We start from the raw sequence: 20,335 nt of genomic DNA on the forward strand, positions 1-20,335 counted from the left end.
TTTCTCGCCCTCTGTTTCAGCCCCTCTGTTTCTCGCACACTGTTTCAGCCCCTGCCTTTCGCGCCCTCTGTTTCAGCCCCTCTGTTTCTCCCCCTGTGTTTCAGCCACTCTGTTTCAGCCCCTCTGTTTCTCGCCCTCTGTTTCAGCCCCTCTGTATCAGCCCCTCTGTATCTCTTCCTCTTTTTCAGCCCCTATGTTTCAGCCCCTCTGTTTCTCGCCCTCTGTTTCTCGCCCACTCATTCAGCCCTTCAGTTTCTCGCCCTCTGTTTCAGCCCCTCTGTTTCCGCCCCTCTGTTTCTCGCCCTTTGTTTCAGCCCCTCTGTTTCAGCCTCTCTGTTTCAGCCCCTCTGTTACTCGCCCTCTGATTCAGCCCCTCTGTTTCAGCTCCTCTGTTTCAGCCCTTCTGTTTCAGCCCCTCTGTTTCAGCACCTCTGTTCCTCGCCTTCTGTTTCAGCTCCTCTGTTTCAGCCCTTCTGTTTCAGCCCCTCTGTTTCAGCCCCTCTGTTTCTCGCCCTCTGTTTCTCGCCCTCTGTTTCTCGCCCTCTGTTTCAGCCCCTCTGTTTCTCGCACACTGTTTCAGCCCCTGCCTTTCGCGCCCTCTGTTTCAGCCCCTCTGTTTCTCCCCCTGTGTTTCAGCCACTCTGTTTCAGCCCCTCTGTTTCTCGCCCTCTGTTTCAGCCCCTCTGTATCAGCCCCTCTGTATCTCTTCCTCTTTTTCAGCCCCTATGTTTCAGCCCCTCTGTTTCTCGCCCTCTGTTTCTCGCCCACTCATTCAGCCCTTCAGTTTCTCGCCCTCTGTTTCAGCCCCTCTGTTTCCGCCCCTCTGTTTCTCGCCCTTTGTTTCAGCCCCTCTGTTTCCGCCCCTCTGTTTCTCGCCCTTTGTTTCAGCCCCTCTGTTTCAGCCCCTCTGTTTCTCGCCCTCTGTTTCCGCCCCTCTGTTTCTCGCCCTCTGTTTCTCACCCTCTCTTTCTCACCCTCTGTTTCAGACCCTCTTTTTCTTGCCCTCTGTTTCAGCCCCCTGTTTCAGCCCCTCTGTTTCAGCCGCTCTGTTTCTCGCCCTCTCTTTCAGCCCCTCTGTTTGAGCCCCTCTATTTCACGCCCTCTATTTCAGCCCCTCTGTTTCTCCCCCTCTGTTTCAGCCCCTCTGTTTCACCCCCTCTGTTTCTCGCCCTCTGTTTCAGCCCCTCTGTTTCAGCCCCTCTGTTTCTGCCCCTCTGTTTCTCACCCTCTGTTTCTCGACCTCTGTTTCAGTTCCGCTGTTTCTCGCCATCTGTTTCAGCCCCTCTGTTTCAGCCCCTCTGTTTCTCGCCCTCTGTTTCAGCCCCTCTGTTTCTCGCCCTCTGTTTCAGCCCCTCTGCTTCAGCCCCTCTGTTTCTGGCCCTTTGTTTCTCGCCCTCTGTTTCAGCGCCTCTGTTTCTCGCCCTCTGTTACAGCCCCTCTGTTTTAGCCCCTCTGTTTCTCGCCCTCTGTTTCAGCCGGTCCGTTTCTCGCCCTCTGTTTCTCGCTCTCTGTTTCAGCCCCTCTGTTTCTCGCACTCTTTTTCTGCCTTTCTGTTTCAGACCCTCTGTTTCTCGCCCTCTGTTTCAGACCTTCTGTTTCTCACCCTCTGTTTCAGACCCTCTGTTTCAGACCCTCTGTTTCAGCCCCTCTGTATCTCGCCCTCTGTTTCAGCTCTTCTGTTTCAGGCCCTCTGTTTCTTATCCTCTGTTTCTCGCCCTCTGTTTCAGTCCCACTGTTTCTCGCCCTCTGATTCAGCCCCTCTGTTTCTCGCCCTCTGTTTCTCGCCCTCTGTTTCAACCCCTCCGTTTCTCGCCCTCTGTTTCAGCCCCTCGGTTTCAGCCCCTCTGTTTCTCGCCCTCTGTTTCTCGCCCTCTGTTTCTCGCCCTCTGTGTCAGCCCCTCTGTTTCTCGCACTCTTTTTCTGCCCTTCTGTTTCAGACCCTCTGTTTCTCGCCCTCTGTTACAGACCCTCTGTTTCTCACCCTCTGTTTCAGACGCTCTGTTTCAGACCCTCTGTTTCAGCCCCTCTGCTTCAGCCCCTCTGTTTCTGGCCCTCTGTTTATCGCCCTCTGTTTCAGCGCCTCTGTTTCTCGCCCTCTGTTACAGCCCCTCTGTTTTAGCCCCTCTGTTTCTCGCCCTCTGTTTCAGCCCCTCTGTTTCTCGCCCTCTGTTTCTCGCACTCTGATTCAGCCCCTCTGTTTTTCGCCCTCTGTTTCAGCCCTTCTGTTTCAGCCCCTCTGTTTCAGCACCTCTGTTCCTCGCCTTCTGTTTCAGCTCCTCTGTTTCAGCCCTTCTGTTTCAGCCCCTCTGTTTCAGCCCCTCTGTTTCTCGCCCTCTGTTTCTCGCCCTCTGTTTCTCGCCCTCTGTTTCAGCCCCTCTGTTTCTCGCACTCTGTTTCAGCCCCTGCCTTTCGCGCCCTCTGTTTCAGCCCCTCTGTTTCTCCCCCTGTGTTTCAGCCACTCTGTTTCAGCTCCTCTGTTTCTCGCCCTCTGTTTCTCGCCTTCTGATTCAGTGCCTCTGTTTCTCGACCTCTGTTTCAGTTCTGCTGTTTCTCGCCATCTGTTTCAGCCCCTCTGTTTCAGCCCCTCTGTTTCTCGCCCTCTGTTTCAGCCCCTCTGTTTCTCGCCCTCTGTTTCAGCCCCTCTGCTTCAGCCCCTCTGTTTCTGGCCCTCTGTTTCTCGCCCTCTGTTTCAGCGCCTCTGTTTCTCGCCCTCTGTTACAGCCCCTCTGTTTTAGCCCCTCTGTTTCTCGCCCTCTGTTTCAGCCGGTCCGTTTCACGCCCTCTGTTTCTCGCTCACTGTTTCTCGCCCTCTGTTTCAGCCCCTCTGTTTCAGCTCCTCTGTTTCTCGCCCTCTGTTTCTCGCCCTCTGTTCCAGCCCCTCTGTTTCAGCACCTCTGTATCTCGCCCTCTGTTTCAGCCCCTCTGTTTCTCGCCCTCTATTTCAGACCCTCTGTTTCTCGCTCTCTGTTTCAGCCCCTCTGTTTCAGCCCCTCTGTATCTCGCCCTCTGTTTCAGCGCCTCTGTTTCTCGCCCTCTGTTTCAGCCCCTCTGCTTCAGCCCCTCTGTTTCTGGCCCTCTGTTTCTCGCCCTCTGTTTCAGCGCCTCTGTTTCTCGCCCTCTGTTACAGCCCCTCTGTTTTAGCCCCTCTGTTTCTCGCCCTCTGTTTCAGCCGGTCCGTTTCTCGCCCTCTGTTTCTCGCTCTCTGTTTCAGACCCTCTGTTTCTCGCACTCTTTTTCTGCCCTTCTGTTTCAGACTCTCTGTTTCTCGCCCTCTGTTTCAGACCCTCTGTTTCTTACCCTCTGTTTCAGACCCTCTGTTTCAGACCCTCTGTTTCAGCCCCTCTGTATCTCGCCCTCTGTTTCAGCCCTTCTGTTTAAGCCCCTCTGTTTCTCGCCCTCTGTTTCTCGCACTCTGATTCAGCCCCTCTGTTTTTCGCCCTCTGTTTCAGCCCTTCTGTTTCAGCCCCTCTGTTTCAGCACCTCTGTTCCTCGCCTTCTGTTTCAGCTCCTCTGTTTCAGCCCTTCTGTTTCAGCCCCTCTGTTTCTCGCCCTCTGTTTCAGCCCCTCTGTTTCTCGCCCTCTGTTTCAGCCCCTCTGCTTCAGCCCCTCTGTTTCTGGCCCTCTGTTTCTCGCCCTCTGTTTCAGCGCCTCTGTTTCTCGCCCTCTGTTACAGCCCCTCTGTTTTAGCCCCTCTGTTTCTCGCCCTCTGTTTCAGCCGGTCCGTTTCTCGCCCTCTGTTTCTCGCTCTCTGTTTCAGACCCTCTGTTTCTCGCACTCTTTTTCTGCCCTTCTGTTTCAGACCCTCTGTTTCTCGCCCTCTGTTTCAGACCTTCTGTTTCTCACCCTCTGTTTCAGACCCTCTGTTTCAGACCCTCTGTTTCAGCCCCTCTGTATCTCGCCCTCTGTTTCAGCCCTTCTGTTTCACCCCCTCTGTTTCTTATCCTCTGTTTCTCGCCCTCTGTTTCAGTCCCACTGTTTCTCGCCCTCTGATTCAGCCCCTCTGTTTCTCGCCCTCTGTTTCTCGCCCTCTGTTTCAGCCCCTCCGTTTCTCGCCCTCTGTTTCAGCCCCTCGGTTTCAGCCCCTCTGTTTCTCGCCCTCTGTTTCTCGCCCTCTGTTTCAGCCCCTCTGTTTCAGCCCCTTTGTTTCAGGCCCTCTGTTTCTCACCCTCTGTTTCTCGACCTCTGTTTCAGTTCCGCTGTTTCTCGCCATCTGTTTCAGCCCCTCTGTTTCAGCCCCTCTGTTTCTCGCCCTCTGTTTCAGCCCCTCTGTTTCTCGCCCTCTGTTTCAGCCCCTCTGCTTCAGCCCCTCTGTTTCTGGCCCTCTGTTTCTCACCCTCTGTTTCAGCGCCTCTGTTTCTCGCCCTCTGTTACAGCCCCTCTGTTTTAGCCCCTCTGTTTCTCGCCCTCTGTTTCAGCCGGTCCGTTTCTCGCCCTCTGTTTCTCGCTCTCTGTTTCAGCCCCTCTGTTTCTCGCACTCTGTTTCAGACCCTCTGTTTCTCACCCTCTGTTTCAGACCCTCTGTTTCAGCCCCTCTGTTTCAGCCCCTCTGTATCTCGCCCTCTGTTTCAGCCCTTCTGTTTCAGCCCCTCTGTTTCTTATCCTCTGTTTCTCGCCCGCTGTTTCAGTCCCACTGTTTCACGCCCTCTGATTCAGCCCCGCTGTTTCTCGCCCTCTGTTTCTCGCCCTCTGTTTCAACCCCTCCGTTTCTCGCCCTCTGTTTCAGCCCCTCTGTTTCAGCCCCTCTGTTTCTCGCCCTCGGCTTCTCGCCCTCTGTTTCTCGCCCTCTGTTACAGCCCCTCTGTTTTAGCCCCTCTGTTTCTCGCCCTCTGTTTCAGCCCTTCTGTTTCAGCCCCTCTGTTTCTTATCCTCTGTTTCTCGCCCGCTGTTTCAGTCCCACTGTTTCACGCCCTCTGATTCAGCCCCGCTGTTTCTCGCCCTCTGTTTCTCGCCCTCTGTTTCAACCCCTCCGTTTCTCGCCTTCTGTTTCAGCCCCTCTGTTTCAGCCCCTCTGTTTCTCGCCCTCGGCTTCTCGCCCTCTGTTTCTCGCCCTCTGTTACAGCCCCTCTGTTTTAGCCCCTCTGTTTCTCGCCCTCTGTTTCAGCCGGTCCGTTTCTCGCCCTCTGTTTCTCACCCTCTGTTTCAGACCCTCTGTTTCAGCCCCTCTGTTTCAGCCCCTCTGTATCTCGCCCTCTATTTCAGCCCTTCTGTTTCAGCCCCTCTGTTTCTTATCCTCTGTTTCTCGCCCGCTGTTTCAGTCCCACTGTTTCACGCCCTCTGATTCAGCCCCGCTGTTTCTCGCCCTCTGTTTCTCGCCCTCTGTTTCAACCCCTCCGTTTCTCGCCCTCTGTTTCAGCCCCTCTGTTTCAGCCCCTCTGTTTCTCGCCCTCGGCTTCTCGCCCTCTGTTTCTCGCCCTCTGTTACAGCCCCTCTGTTTTAGCCCCTCTGTTTCTCGCCCTCTGTTTCAGCCGGTCCGTTTCTCGCCCTCTGTTTCTCGCTCTCTGTTTCAGCCCCTCTGTTTCTCGCACTCTTTTTCTGCCCTTCTATTTCAGACCCTCTGTTTCTCGCCCTCTGTTTCAGACCCTGTGTTTCTCACCCTCTGTTTCAGACCCTCTGTTTCAGCCCCTCTGTTTCAGCCCCTCTGTATCTCGCCCTCTGTTTCAGCCACTCTGTTTCAGCCCCTCTGTTTCTCGCCCTCAGTTTCAGCCCCTCTGCTTCAGCCCCTCTGTTTCTGGCCCTCTGTTTCTCGCCCTCTGTTTCAGCGCCTCTGTTTCTCGCCCTCTGTTACAGCCCCTCTGTTTTAGCCCCTCTGTTTCTCGCCCTCTGTTTCAGCCCTTCTGTTTCAGCCCCTCTGTTTCAGCCCCTCTGTTACTCGCCCTCTGATTCAGCCCCTCTGTTTCTCGCCCTCTGTTTCTCGCCATCTGTTTCAACCCCTCTGTTTCTCGCCCTCTGTTTCAGCCCCTCTGTTTCAGCCCCTCTGTTTCTCGCCCTCTGTTTCTCGCCCTCTTTTTCAGCCCCTCTGTTTCTCGCACTCTGTTTCAGCCCCTGCCTTTCGCGCCCTCTGTTTCAGCCCCTCTGTTTCTCCCCCTATGTTTCAGCCACTCTGTTTCAGCCCCTCTGTTTCTCGCCCTCTGTTTCAGCCCCTCTGTATCAGCCCCTCTGTTTCTCTTCCTCTTTTTCAGCCCCTATGTTTCAGCCCCTCTGTTTCTCACCCTCTGTTTCTCGCCCACTCATTCAGCCCCTCTGTTTCTCGCCCTCTGTTTCAGCCCCTCTGTTTCAGCCCCTCTGTTTCTCGCCCTCTGTTTCAGCCCCTCTGTTTCACCCTCTCTGTTTCTCGCCCTCTGTTTCTCGCATTCTGATTCAGTGCCTCTGTTTCTCGACCTCTGTTTCAGGTCCACTGTTTCTCGCCCTCTGTTTCAGCCCCTCTGTTTCACCCCCTCTGTTTCTCGCCCTCTGTTTCCGCCCCTCTGTTTCTCGGCCTCTGTTTCTCACCCTCTCTTTCTCACCCTCTGTTTCTGGCCCTCTGTTTCTTGCCCTCTGTTTCAGCCCCCTGTTTCAGCCCCTCTATTTCAGCCCCTCTGTTTCTCGCCCTCTCTTTCAGCCCCTCTGTTTGAGCCCCTCTATTTCACGCCCTCTGTTTCAGCCCCTCTGTTTCTCGCCCTCTGTTTCAGCCCCTCTGTTTCACCCCCTCTGTTTCTCGCCCTCTGTTTCAGCCCCTCTGTTTCAGCCCCTCTGTTTCTGGCCCTCTGTTTCTCACCCTCTGTTTCTCGACCTCTGTTTCAGTTCCGCTGTTTCTCGCCATCTGTTTCAGCCCCTCTGTTTCACCCCCTCTGTTTCTCGCCCTCTGTTTCAGCCCCTCTATTTCAGCCCCTCTATTTCTGGCCCTCTGTTTCTCACCCTCTGTTTCTCGACCTCTGTTTCAGTTCCGCTGTTTCTCGCCATCTGTTTCAGCCCCTCTGTTTCAGCCCCTCTGTTTCAGCCTCTCTGTTTCTCGCCCTCTGTTTCTCGCCTTCTGATTCAGTGCCACTGTTTCTCGCCCTATGTTTCAGCCCCTCTGTTTCAGCCTCTCTGTTTCTCGCACACTGTTTCTCGCCCTCTGTTTCAGCCCCTCTGTTTCAGCTCCTCTGTTTCTCGCCCTCTGTTTCTGCCCTTCTGTTTCAGCCCCTCTGTTTCAGCACCTCTGTATCTCGCCCTCTGTTTCAGCCCCTCTGTTTCTCGCCCTCTGATTCAGCCCCTCTGTTTCAGCCCCTCTGTTTCTCGCCCTCTATTTCAGACCCTCTGTTTCTCACCCTCTGTTTTAGACCCTCTGTTTCAGACCCTCTGTTTCTGGCCCTCTGTTTCTCGACCTCTGTTTCAGCGCCTCTGTTTCTCGCCCTCTGTTACAGCCCCTCTGTTTTAGCCCCTCTGTTTCTCGCCCTCTGTTTCAGCCCCTCTGTTTCAGCCCCTCTGTTTCAGCCTCTCTGTTTCTCGCCCTCTGTTTCTCGCCTTCTGATTCAGTGCCACTGTTTCTCGCCCTCTGTTTCAGCCCCTCTGTTTCAGCCTCTCTGTTTCTCGCACACTGTTTCTCGCCCTCTGTTTCAGCCCCTCTGTTTCAGCTCCTCTGTTTCTCGCCCTCTGTTTCATTCCCTCTGTTTCAGCCCCTCTGTTTCAGCACCTCTGTATCTCGCCCTCTGTTTCAGCCCCTCTGTTTCTCGCCCTCTGATTCAGCCCCTCTGTTTCTCGCCCACTGCTTCAGCCCCTCTGTTTCAGCCCCTCTGTTTCTCGCCCTCTATTTCAGACCCTCTGTTTCTCACCCACTGTTTTAGACCCTCTGTTTCAGACCCTCTGTTTCAGCCCCTCTGTAACTCGCCCTCTGTTTCAGACCCTCTGTTTCTCGCCCTCTGTTTCAGCCCCTCTGCTTCAGCCCCTCTGTTTCTGGCCCTCTGTTTCTCGACCTCTGTTTCAGCGCCTCTGTTTCTCGCCCTCTGTTACAGCCCCTCTGTTTTAGCCCCTCTGTTTCTCGCCCTCTGTTTCAGCCGGTCCGTTTCTCGCCCTCTGTTTCTCGCTCTCTGTTTCAGCCCCTCTGTTTCTCGCACTCTTTTTCTGCCCTTCTGTTTCAGACCCTCTGTTTCTCGCCCTCTGTTTCAGACCCTCTGTTTCTCACCCTCTGTTTCAGACCCTCTGTTTCAGATCCTCTGTTTCAGCCCCTCTGTATCTCGCCCTCTGTTTCAGCCCTTCTGTTTCAGCCCCTCTGTTTCTCGCCCTCTGTTTTTCGCCCTCTGTTTCAGTCCCACTGTTTCTCACCCTCTGTTTCAGCCCCTCTGTTTCAGCCCCTCTGTTTCTTTCACTCTGATTCAGCCCCTCTGTTTCAGCTCCTCTGTTTCAGCCCTTCTGTTTCAGCCCCTCTGTTTCAGCCCCTCTGTACCTCGCCTTCTGTTTCAGCCCCTCTGTTACTCGCCCTCTGATTCAGCCCCTCTGTTTCTCGCCCTCTGTTTCTCGCCCTCTGTTTCAACCCCTCTGTTTCTCGCCCTCTGTTTCTCGCCCTCTGTTTCTCGCCCTCTTTGTCAGCCCCTCTGTTTCTCGCACTCTGTTTCAGCCCCTGCCTTTCGCGCCCTCTGTTTCAGCCCCTCTGTTTCTCCCCCTATGTTTCAGCCACTCTGTTTCAGCCCCTCTGTTTCTCGCCCGCTGTTTCAGCCCCTCTGTATCAGCCCCTCTGTTTCTCTTCCTCTTTTTCAGCCCCTATGTTTCAGCCCCTCTGTTTCTCACCCTCTGTTTCTCGCCCACTCATTCAGCCCCTCTGTTTCTCGCCCTCTGTTTCAGCTCCTCTGTTTCAGCCCCTCTGTTTCTCGCCCTCTGTTTCAGCCCCTCTGTTTCAGCCTCTCTGTTTCTCGCCCTCTGTTTCTCGCATTCTGATTCAGTGCCTCTGTTTCTCGACCTCTGTTTCAGGTCCACTGTTTCTCACCCTCTGTTTCAGCCCCTCTGTTTCAGCCCCTCTGTTTCTCGCCCACTGTTTCCGCCCCTCTGTTTCTCGGCCTCTGTTTCTCACCCTCTCTTTCTCACCCTCTGTTTCTGGCCCTCTGTTTCTTGCCCTCTGTTTCAGCCCCCTGTTTCAGCCCCTCTGTTTCAGCCCCTCTGTTTCTCGCCCTCTCTTAAAGCCCCTCTGTTTGAGCCCCTCTATTTCACGCCCTCTGTTTCAGCCCCTCTGTTTCTCGCCCTCTGTTTCAGCCCCTCTGATTCACCCCCTCTGTTTCTCACCCTCTGTTTCATCCCCTCTGTTTCAGCCCCTCTGTTTCTGGCCCTCTGTTTCTCACCCTCTGTTTCTCGACCTCTGTTCCAGTTCCGCTGTTTCTCGCCATCTGTTTCAGCCCCTCTGTTTCACCCCCTCTGTTTCTCGCCCTCTGTTTCAGCCCCTCTGATTCACCCCCTCTGTTTCTCACCCTCTGTTTCATCCCCTCTGTTTCAGCCCCTCTGTTTCTGGCCCTCTGTTTCTCACCCTCTGTTTCTCGACCTCTGTTCCAGTTCCGCTGTTTCTCGCCATCTGTTTCAGCCCCTCTGTTTCACCCCCTCTGTTTCTCGCCCTCTGTTTCAGCCCCTCTGCTTCAGCCCCTCTGTTTCTGGCCCTCTGTTTCTCGCCCTCTGTTTCTCGCCCTCTGTTTCTCGCCCTCTTTGTCAGCCCCTCTGTTTCTCGCACTCTGTTTCAGCCCCTGCCTTTCGCGCCCTCTGTTTCAGCCCCTCTGTTTCTCCCCCTATGTTTCAGCCACTCTGTTTCAGCCCCTCTGTTTCTCGCCCTCTGTTTCAGCCCCTCTGTATCAGCCCCTCTGTTTCTCTTCCTCTTTTTCAGCCCCTATGTTTCAGCTCCTCTGTTTCTCACCCTCTGTTTCTCGCCCACTCATTCATCCCCTCTGTTTCTCGCCCTCTGTTTCAGCTCCTCTGTTTCAGCCCCTCTGTTTCTCGCCCTCTGTTTCAGCCCCTCTGTTTCAGCCTCTCTGTTTCTCGCCCTCTGTTTCTCGCATTCTGATTCAGTGCCTCTGTTTCTCGACCTCTGTTTCAGGTCCACTGTTTCTCGCCCTCTGTTTCAGCCCCTCTGTTTCAGCCCCTCTGTTTCTCGCCCACTGTTTCCGCCCCTCTGTTTCTCGGCCTCTGTTTCTCACCCTCTCTTTCTCACCCTCTGTTTCTGGCCCTCTGTTTCTTGCCCTCTGTTTCAGCCCCCTGTTTCAGCCCCTCTGTTTCAGCCCCTCTGTTTCTCGCCCTCTCTTTCAGCCCCTCTGTTTGAGCCCCTCTGTTTCTCGCCCTCTGTTTCAGCCCCTCTGTTTCAGCCCCTCTGTTTCAGCCTCTCTGTTTCTCGCCCTCTGTTTCTCGCCTTCTGATTCAGTGCCACTGTTTCTCGCCCTCTGTTTCAGCCCCTCTGTTTCAGCCTCTCTGTTTCTCGCACACTGTTTCTCGCCCTCTGTTTCAGCCCCTCTGTTTCAGCTCCTCTGTTTCTCGCCCTCTGTTTCATACCCTCTGTTTCAGCCCCTCTGTTTCAGCACCTCTGTATCTCGCACTCTGTTTCAGCCCCTCTGTTTCTCGCCCTCTGATTCAGCCCCTCTGTTTCTCGCCCTCTGCTTCAGCCCCTCTGTTTCAGCCCCTCTGTTTCTCGCCCTCTATTTCAGACCCTCTGTTTCTCACCCTCTGTTTTAGACCCTCTGTTTCAGACCCTCTGTTTCAGCCCCTCTGTATCTCGCCCTCTGTTTCAGCTCCTCTGTTTCTCGCCCTGTGTTTCAGCCCCTATGCTTCAGCCCCTCTGTTTCTGGCCCTCTGTTTCTCGACCTCTGTTTCAGCGCCTCTGTTTCTCGCCCTCTGTTACAGCCCCTCTGTTTTAGCCCCTCTGTTTCTCGCCCTCTGATTCAACCGGTCCGTTTCTCGCCCTCTGTTTCTCGCTCTCTGTTTCAGCCCCTCTGTTTCTCGCACTCTTTTTCTGCCCTTCTGTTTCAGACCCTCTGTTTCTCGCCCTCTGTTTCAGACCCTCTGTTTCTCACCCTCTGTTTCAGACCCTCTGTTTCAGACCCTCTGTTTCAGCCCCTCTGTATCTCGCCCTCTGTTTCAGCCCTTCTGTTTCAGCCCCTCTGTTTCTCGCCCTCTGTTTTTCGCCCTCTGTTTCAGTCCCACTGTTTCTCGCCCTCTGTTTCAGCCCCTCTGTTTCAGCCCCTCTGTTTCTTTCACTCTGATTCAGCCCCTCTGTTTCAGCTCCTCTGTTTCAGCCCTTCTGTTTCAGCCCCTCTGTTTCAGCCCCTCTGTACCTCGCCTTCTGTTTCAGCCCCTCTGTTACTCGCCCTCTGATTCAGCCCCTCTGTTTCAGCTCCTCTGTTTCAGCCCTTCTGTTTCAGCCCCTCTGTTTCAGCACCTCTGTTCCTCGCCTTCTGTTTCAGCTCCTCTGTTTCAGCCCTTCTGTTTCAGCCCCTCTGTTTCAGCCCCTCTGTTTCTCGCCCTCTGTTTCTCGCCCTCTGTTTCTCGCCCTCTGTTTCAGCCCCTCTGTTTCTCGCACACTGTTTCAGCCCCTGCCTTTCGTGCCCTCTGTTTCAGCCCCTCTGTTTCTCCCCCTGTGTTTCAGCCACTCTGTTTCAGCCCCTCTGTTTCTCGCCCTCTGTTTCAGCCCCTCTGTATCAGCCCCTCTGTATCTCTTCCTCTTTTTCAGCCCCTATGTTACAGCCCCTCTGTTTCTCGCCCTCTGTTTCTCGCCCACTCATTCAGCCCTTCAGTTTCTCGCCCTCTGTTTCAGCCCCTCTGTTTCCGCCCCTCTGTTTCTCGCCCTTTGTTTCAGCCCCTCTGTTTCAGCCTCTCTGTTTCAGCCCCTCTGTTTCTCGCCCTCTGTTTCAGCCCCTCTGTTTCACCCCCTCTGTTTCTCGCCCTCTGTTTCAGCCCCTCTGTTTCAGCCCCTCTGTTTCTGGCCCTCTGTTTCAGACCCTCTGTTTCTCGACCTCTGTTTCAGTTCCGCTGTTTCTCGCCCTCTGTTTCTCACCCTCTGTTTCTCGACCTCTGTTTCAGTTCCGCTGTTTCTCGCCATCTGTTTCAGCCCCTCTGTTTCACCCCCTCTGTTTCTCGCCCTCTGTTTCAGCCCCTCTATTTCAGCCCCTCTATTTCTGGCCCTCTGTTTCTCACCCTCTGTTTCTCGACCTCTGTTTCAGTTCCGCTGTTTCTCGCCATCTGTTTCAGCCCCTCTGTTTCAGCCCCTCTGTTTCAGCCTCTCTGTTTCTCGCCCTCTGTTTCTCGCCTTCTGATTCAGTGCCACTGTTTCTCGCCCTCTGTTTCAACCCCTCTGTTTCAGCTCCTCTGTTTCTCGCCCTCTGTTTCATCCCCTCTGTTTCAGCCCCTCTGTTTCAGCACCTTTGTATCTCGCCCTCTGTTTCAGCCCCTCTGTTTCTCGCCCTCTGATTCAGCCCCTCTGTTTCAGCCCCTCTGTTTCTCGCCCTCTATTTCAGACCCTCTGTTTCTCACCCTCTGTTTTAGACCCTCTGTTTCAGACCCTCTGTTTCAGCCCCTCTTTATCTCGCCCTCTGTTTCAGCCCCTCTGTTTCTCGCCCTCTGTTTCAGCCCCTCTGCTTCAGCCCCTCTGTTTCTGGCCCTCTGTTTCTCGACCTCTGTTTCAGCGCCTCTGTTTCTCGCCCTCTGTTACAGCCCCTCTGTTTTAGCCCCTCTGTTTCTCGCCCTCTGTTTCAGCCCCTCTGTTTCAGCCCCTCTGTTTCAGCCTCTCTGTTTCTCGCCCTCTGTTTCTCGCCTTCTGATTCAGTGCCACTGTTTCTCGCCCTCTTTTTCAGCCCCTCTGTTTCAGCCTCTCTGTTTCTCGCACACTGTTTCTCGCCCTCTGTTTCAGCCCCTCTGTTTCAGCTCCTCTGTTTCTCGCCCTCTGTTTCATCCCCTCTGTTTCAGCCCCTCTGTTTCAGCACCTCTGTATCTCGCCCTCTGTTTCAGCCCCTCTGTTTCTCGCCCTCTGATTCAGCCACTCTGTTTCTCGCCCACTGCTTCAGCCCCTCTGTTTCAGCCCCTCTGTTTCTCGCCCTCTATTTCAGACCCTCTGTTTCTCACCCTCTGTTTTAGACCCTCTGTTTCAGACCCTCTGTTTCAGCCCCTCTGTATCTCGCCCTCTGTTTCAGCCCCTCTGTTTCTCGCCCTCTGTTTCAGCCCCTCTGCTTCAGCCCCTCTGTTTCTGGCCCTCTGTTTCTCGACCTCTGTTTCAGCGCCTCTGTTTCTCGCCCTCTGTTACAGCCCCTCTGTTTTAGCCCCTCTGTTTCTCGCCCTCTGTTTCAGCCGGTCCGTTTCTCGCCCTCTGTTTCTCGCTCTCTGTTTCAGCCCCTCTGTTTCTCGCACTCTTTTTCTGCCCTTCTGTTTCAGACCCTCTGTTTCTCGCCCTCTGTTTCAGACCCTCTGTTTCTCACCCTCTGTTTCAGACCCTCTGTTTCAGATCCTCTGTTTCAGCCCCTCTGTATCTCGCACTCTGTTTCAGCCCTTCTGTTTCAGCCCCTCTGTTTCTCGCCCTCTGTTTTTCGCCCTCTGTTTCAGTCCCACTGTTTCTCGCCCTCTGTTTCAGCCCCTCTGTTTCAGCCCCTCTGTTTCTTTCACTCTGATTCAGCCCCTCTGTTTCAGCTCCTCTGTTTCAGCCCTTCTGTTTCAGCCCCTCTGTTTCAGCCCCTCTGTACCTCGCCTTCTGTTTCAGCCCCTCTGTTACTCGCCCTCTGATTCAGCCCCTCTGTTTCTCGCCCTCTGTTTCAACCCCTCTGTTTCTCGCCCGCTGTTTCTCGCCCTCTGTTTCTCGCCCTCTTTGTCAGCCCCTCTGTTTCTCGCACTCTGTTTCAGCCCCTGCCTTTCGCGCCCTCTGTTTCAGCCCCTCTGTTTCTCCCCCTATGTTTCAGCCACTCTGTTTCAGCCCCTCTGTTTCTCGCCCTCTGTTTCAGCCCCTCTGTATCAGCCCCTCTGTTTCTCTTCCTCTTTTTCAGCCCCTATGTTTCAGCCCCTCTGTTTCTCACCCTCTGTTTCTCGCCCACTCATTCAGCCCCTCTGTTTCTCGCCCTCTGTTTCAGCTCCTCTGTTTCAGCCCCTCTGTTTCTCGCCCTCTGTTTCAGCCCCTCTGTTTCAGCCTCTCTGTTTCTCGCCCTCTGTTTCTCGCATTCTGATTCAGTGCCTCTGTTTCTCGACCTCTGTTTCAGGTCCACTGTTTCTCGCCCTCTGTTTCAGCCCCTCTGTTTCAGCCCCTCTGTTTCTCGCCCACTGTTTCCGCCCCACTGTTTCTCGGCCTCTGTTTCTCACCCTCTCTTTCTCACCCACTGTTTCTGGCCCTCTGTTTCTTGCCCTCTGTTTCAGCCCCCTGTTTCAGCCCCTCTGTTTCAGCCCCTCTGTTTCTCGCCCTCTCTTTCAGCCCCTCTGTTTGAGCCCCTCTATTTCACGCCCTCTGTTTCAGCCCCTCTGTTTCTCGCCCTCTGTTTCAGCCCCTCTGTTTCTCGCCCTCTGTTTCTCACCCTCTGTTTCATCCCCTCTGTTTCAGCCCCTCTGTTTCTGGCCCTCTGTTTCTCACCCTCTGTTTCTCGACCTCTGTTCCAGTTCCGCTGTTTCTCGCCATCTGTTTCAGCCCCTCTGTTTCACCCCCTCTGTTTCTCGCCCTCTGTTTCAGCCCCTCTGCTTCAGCCCCTCTGTTTCTGGCCCTCTGTTTCTCGCCCTCTGTTTCTCGCCCTCTGTTTCTCGCCCTCTTTGTCAGCCCCTCTGTTTCTCGCACTCTGTTTCAGCCCCTGCCTTTCGCGCCCTCTGTTTCAGCCCCTCTGTTTCTCCCCCTATGTTTCAGCCACTCTGTTTCAGCCCCTCTGTTTCTCGCCCACTGTTTCAGCCCCTCTGTATCAGCCCGTCTGTTTCTCTTCCTCTTTTTCAGCCCCTATGTTTCAGCCCCTCTGTTTCTCACCCTCTGTTTCTCGCCCACTCATTCAGCCCCTCTGTTTCTCGCCCTCTGTTTCAGCTCCTCTGTTTCAGCCCCTCTGTTTCTCGCCCTCTGTTTCAGCCCCTCTGTTTCAGCCTCTCTGTTTCTCGCCCTCTGTTTCTCGCATTCTGATTCAGTGCCTCTGTTTCTCGACCTCTGTTTCAGGTCCACTGTTTCTCGCCCTCTGTTTCAGCCCCTCTGTTTCAGCCCCTCTGTTTCTCGCCCACTGTTTCCGCCCCTCTGTTTCTCGGCCTCTGTTTCTCACCCTCTCTTTCTCACCCGCTGTTTCTGGCCCTCTGTTTCTTGCCCTCTGTTTCAGCCCCCTGTTTCAGCCCCTCTGTTTCAGCCCCTCTGTTTCTCGCCCTCTCTTTCAGCCCCTCTGTTTGAGCCCCTCTGTTTCTCGCTCTCTGTTTCAGCCCCTCTGTTTCAGCCCCTCTGTTTCAGCACCTCTGTTCCTCGCCTTCTGTTTCAGCTCCTCTGTTTCAGCCCTTCTGTTTCAGCCCCTCTGTTTCAGCCCCTCTGTTTCTCGCCCTCTGTTTCTCGCCCTCTGTTTCTCGCCCTCTGTTTCAGCCCCTCTGTTTCTCGCACACTGTTTCAGCCCCTGCCTTTCGTGCCCTCTGTTTCAGCCCCTCTGTTTCTCCCCCTGTGTTTCAGCCACTCTGTTTCAGCCCCTCTGTTTCTCGCCCTCTGTTTCAGCCCCTCTGTATCAGCCCCTCTGTATCTCTTCCTCTTTTTCAGCCCCTATGTTACAGCCCCTCTGTTTCTCGCCCTCTGTTTCTCGCCCACTCATTCAGCCCTTCAGTTTCTCGCCCTCTGTTTCAGCCCCTCTGTTTCCGCCCCTCTGTTTCTCGCCCTTTGTTTCAGCCCCTCTGTTTCAGCCTCTCTGTTTCAGCCCCTCTGTTTCTCGCCCTCTGTTTCAGCCCCTCTGTTTCACCCCCTCTGTTTCTCGCCCTCTGTTTCAGCCCCTCTGTTTCAGCCCCTCTGTTTCTGGCCCTCTGTTTCAGACCCTCTGTTTCTCGACCTCTGTTTCAGTTCCGCTGTTTCTCGCCCTCTGTTTCTCACCCTCTGTTTCTCGACCTCTGTTTCAGTTCCGCTGTTTCTCGCCATCTGTTTCAGCCCCTCTGTTTCACCCCCTCTGTTTCTCGCCCTCTGTTTCAGCCCCTCTATTTCAGCCCCTCTATTTCTGGCCCTCTGTTTCTCACCCTCTGTTTCTCGACCTCTGTTTCAGTTCCGCTGTTTCTCGCCATCTGTTTCAGCCCCTCTGTTTCAGCCCCTCTGTTTCAGCCTCTCTGTTTCTCGCCCTCTGTTTCTCGCCTTCTGATTCAGTGCCACTGTTTCTCGCCCTCTGTTTCAGCCCCTCTGTTTCAGCTCCTCTGTTTCTCGCCCTCTGTTTCATCCCCTCTGTTTCAGCCCCTCTGTTTCAGCACCTTTGTATCTCGCCCTCTGTTTCAGCCCCTCTGTTTCTCGCCCTCTGATTCAGCCCCTCTGTTTCAGCCCCTCTTTATCTCGCCCTCTGTTTCAGCCCCTCTGTTTCTCGCCCTCTGTTTCAGCCCCTCTGCTTCAGCCCCTCTGTTTCTGGCCCTCTGTTTCTCGACCTCTGTTTCAGCGCCTCTGTTTCTCGCCCTCTGTTACAGCCCCTCTGTTTTAGCCCCTCTGTTTCTCGCCCTCTGTTTCAGCCCCTCTGTTTCAGCCCCTCTGTTTCAGCCTCTCTGTTTCTCGCCCTCTGTTTCTCGCCTTCTGATTCAGTGCCACTGTTTCTCGCCCTCTTTTTCAGCCCCTCTGTTTCAGCCTCTCTGTTTCTCGCACACTGTTTCTCGCCCTCTGTTTCAGCCCCTCTGTTTCAGCTCCTCTGTTTCTCGCCCTCTGTTTCATCCCCTCTGTTTCAGCCCCTCTGTTTCAGCACCTCTGTATCTCGCCCTCTGTTTCAGCCCCTCTGTTTCTCGCCCTCTGATTCAGCCACTCTGTTTCTCGCCCACTGCTTCAGCCCCTCTGTTTCAGCCCCTCTGTTTCTCGCCCTCTATTTCAGACCCTCTGTTTCTCACCCTCTGTTTTAGACCCTCTGTTTCAGACCCTCTGTTTCAGCCCCTCTGTATCTCGCCCTCTGTTTCAGCCCCTCTGTTTCTCGCCCTCTGTTTCAGCCCCTCTGCTTCAGCCCCTCTGTTTCTGGCCCTCTGTTTCTCGACCTCTGTTTCAGCGCCTCTGTTTCTCGCCCTCTGTTACAGCCCCTCTGTTTTAGCCCCTCTGTTTCTCGCCCTCTGTTTCAGCCGGTCCGTTTCTCGCCCTCTGTTTCTCGCTCTCTGTTTCAGCCCCTCTGTTTCTCGCACTCTTTTTCTGCCCTTCTGTTTCAGACCCTCTGTTTCTCGCCCTCTGTTTCAGACCCTCTGTTTCTCACCCTCTGTTTCAGACCCTCTGTTTCAGATCCTCTGTTTCAGCCCCTCTGTATCTCGCCCTCTGTTTCAGCCCTTCTGTTTCAGCCCCTCTGTTTCTCGCCCTCTGTTTTTCGCCCTCTGTTTCAGTCCCACTGTTTCTCGCCCTCTGTTTCAGCCCCTCTGTTTCAGCCCCTCTGTTTCTTTCACTCTGATTCAGCCCCTCTGTTTCAGCTCCTCTGTTTCAGCCCTTCTGTTTCAGCCCCTCTGTTTCAGCCCCTCTGTACCTCGCCTTCTGTTTCAGCCCCTCTGTTACTCGCCCTCTGATTCAGCCCCTCTGTTTCTCGCCCTCTGTTTCAACCCCTCTGTTTCTCGCCCGCTGTTTCTCGCCCTCTGTTTCTCGCCCTCTTTGTCAGCCCCTCTGTTTCTCGCACTCTGTTTCAGCCCCTGCCTTTCGCGCCCTCTGTTTCAGCCCCTCTGTTTCTCCCCCTATGTTTCAGCCACTCTGTTTCAGCCCCTCTGTTTCTCGCCCTCTGTTTCAGCCCCTCTGTATCAGCCCCTCTGTTTCTCTTCCTCTTTTTCAGCCCCTATGTTTCAGCCCCTCTGTTTCTCACCCTCTGTTTCTCGCCCACTCATTCAGCCCCTCTGTTTCTCGCCCTCTGTTTCAGCTCCTCTGTTTCAGCCCCTCTGTTTCTCGCCCTCTGTTTCAGCCCCTCTGTTTCAGCCTCTCTGTTTCTCGCCCTCTGTTTCTCGCATTCTGATTCAGTGCCTCTGTTTCTCGACCTCTGTTTCAGGTCCACTGTTTCTCGCCCTCTGTTTCAGCCCCTCTGTTTCAGCCCCTCTGTTTCTCGCCCACTGTTTCCGCCCCACTGTTTCTCGGCCTCTGTTTCTCACCCTCTCTTTCTCACCCACTGTTTCTGGCCCTCTGTTTCTTGCCCTCTGTTTCAGCCCCCTGTTTCAGCCCCTCTGTTTCAGCCCCTCTGTTTCTCGCCCTCTCTTTCAGCCCCTCTGTTTGAGCCCCTCTATTTCACGCCCTCTGTTTCAGCCCCTCTGTTTCTCGCCCTCTGTTTCAGCCCCTCTGTTTCTCGCCCTCTGTTTCTCACCCTCTGTTTCATCCCCTCTGTTTCAGCCCCTCTGTTTCTGGCCCTCTGTTTCTCACCCTCTGTTTCTCGACCTCTGTTCCAGTTCCGCTGTTTCTCGCCATCTGTTTCAGCCCCTCTGTTTCACCCCCTCTGTTTCTCGCCCTCTGTTTCAGCCCCTCTGCTTCAGCCCCTCTGTTTCTGGCCCTCTGTTTCTCGCCCTCTGTTTCTCGCCCTCTGTTTCTCGCCCTCTTTGTCAGCCCCTCTGTTTCTCGCACTCTGTTTCAGCCCCTGCCTTTCGCGCCCTCTGTTTCAGCCCCTCTGTTTCTCCCCCTATGTTTCAGCCACTCTGCTTCAGCCCCTCTGTTTCTCGCCCACTGTTTCAGCCCCTCTGTATCAGCCCGTCTGTTTCTCTTCCTCTTTTTCAGCCCCTATGTTTCAGCCCCTCTGTTTCTCACCCTCTGTTTCTCGCCCACTCATTCAGCCCCTCTGTTTCTCGCCCTCTGTTTCAGCTCCTCTGTTTCAGCCCCTCTGTTTCTCGCCCTCTGTTTCAGCCCCTCTGTTTCAGCCTCTCTGTTTCTCGCCCTCTGTTTCTCGCATTCTGATTCAGTGCCTCTGTTTCTCGACCTCTGTTTCAGGTCCACTGTTTCTCGCCCTCTGTTTCAGCCCCTCTGTTTCAGCCCCTCTGTTTCTCGCCCACTGTTTCCGCCCCTCTGTTTCTCGGCCTCTGTTTCTCACCCTCTCTTTCTCACCCGCTGTTTCTGGCCCTCTGTTTCTTGCCCTCTGTTTCAGCCCCCTGTTTCAGCCCCTCTGTTTCAGCCCCTCTGTTTCTCGCCCTCTCTTTCAGCCCCTCTGTTTGAGCCCCTCTGTTTCTCGCTCTCTGTTTCAGCCCCTCTGTTTCAGCCCCTCTGTTTCAGCCTCTCTGTTTCTCGCCCTCTGTTTCTCGCCTTCTGATTCAGTGCCACTGTTTCTCGCCCTCTGTTTCAGCCCCTCTGTTTCAGCCTCTCTGTTTCTCGCACACTGTTTCTCGCCCTCTGTTTCAGCCCCTCTGTTTCAGCTCCTCTGTTTCTCGCCCTCTGTTTCATACCCTCTGTTTCAGCCCCTCTGTTTCAGCACCTCTGTATCTCGCCCTCTGTTTCAGCCCCTCTGTTTCTCGCCCTCTGATTCAGCCCCTCTGTTTCTCGCCCTCTGCTTCAGCCCCTCTGTTTCAGACCCTCTGTTTCTCGCCCTCTATTTCAGACCCTCTGTTTCTCACCCTCTGTTTTAGACCCTCTGTTTCAGACCCTCTGTTTCAGCCCCTCTGTATCTCGCCCTCTGTTTCAGCTCCTCTGTTTCTCGCCCTCTGTTTCAGCCCTTCTGTTTCAGCCCCTCTGTTTCTCGCCCTCTGTTTTTCGCCCTCTGTTTCAGTCCCACTGTTTCTCGCCCTCTGTTTCAGCCCCTCTGTTTCAGCCCCTCTGTTTCTTTCACTCTGATTCAGCCCCTCTGTTTCAGCTCCTCTGTTTCAGCCCTTCTGTTTCAGCCCCTCTGTTTCAGCCCCTCTGTACCTCGCCTTCTGTTTCAGCCCCTCTGTTACTCGCCCTCTGATTCAGCCCCTCTGTTTCAGCTCCTCTGTTTCAGCCCTTCTGTTTCAGCCCCTCTGTTTCAGCACCTCTGTTCCTCGCCTTCTGTTTCAGCTCCTCTGTTTCAGCCCTTCTGTTTCAGCCCCTCTGTTTCAGCCCCTCTGTTTCTCGCCCTCTGTTTCTCGCCCTCTGTTTCTCGCCCTCTGTTTCAGCCCCTCTGTTTCTCGCACACTGTTTCAGCCCCTGCCTTTCGCGCCCTCTGTTTCAGCCCCTCTGTTTCTCCCCCTGTGTTTCAGCCACTCTGTTTCAGCCCCTCTGTTTCTCGCCCTCTGTTTCAGCCCCTCTGTATCAGCCCCTCTGTATCTCTTCCTCTTTTTCAGCCCCTATGTTTCAGCCCCTCTGTTTCTCGCCCTCTGT

This window comes from Stegostoma tigrinum, chromosome 20 (genome assembly GCF_030684315.1).
Source record: "Stegostoma tigrinum isolate sSteTig4 chromosome 20, sSteTig4.hap1, whole genome shotgun sequence".
Lineage (NCBI taxonomy): Eukaryota > Metazoa > Chordata > Chondrichthyes > Orectolobiformes > Stegostomatidae > Stegostoma > Stegostoma tigrinum.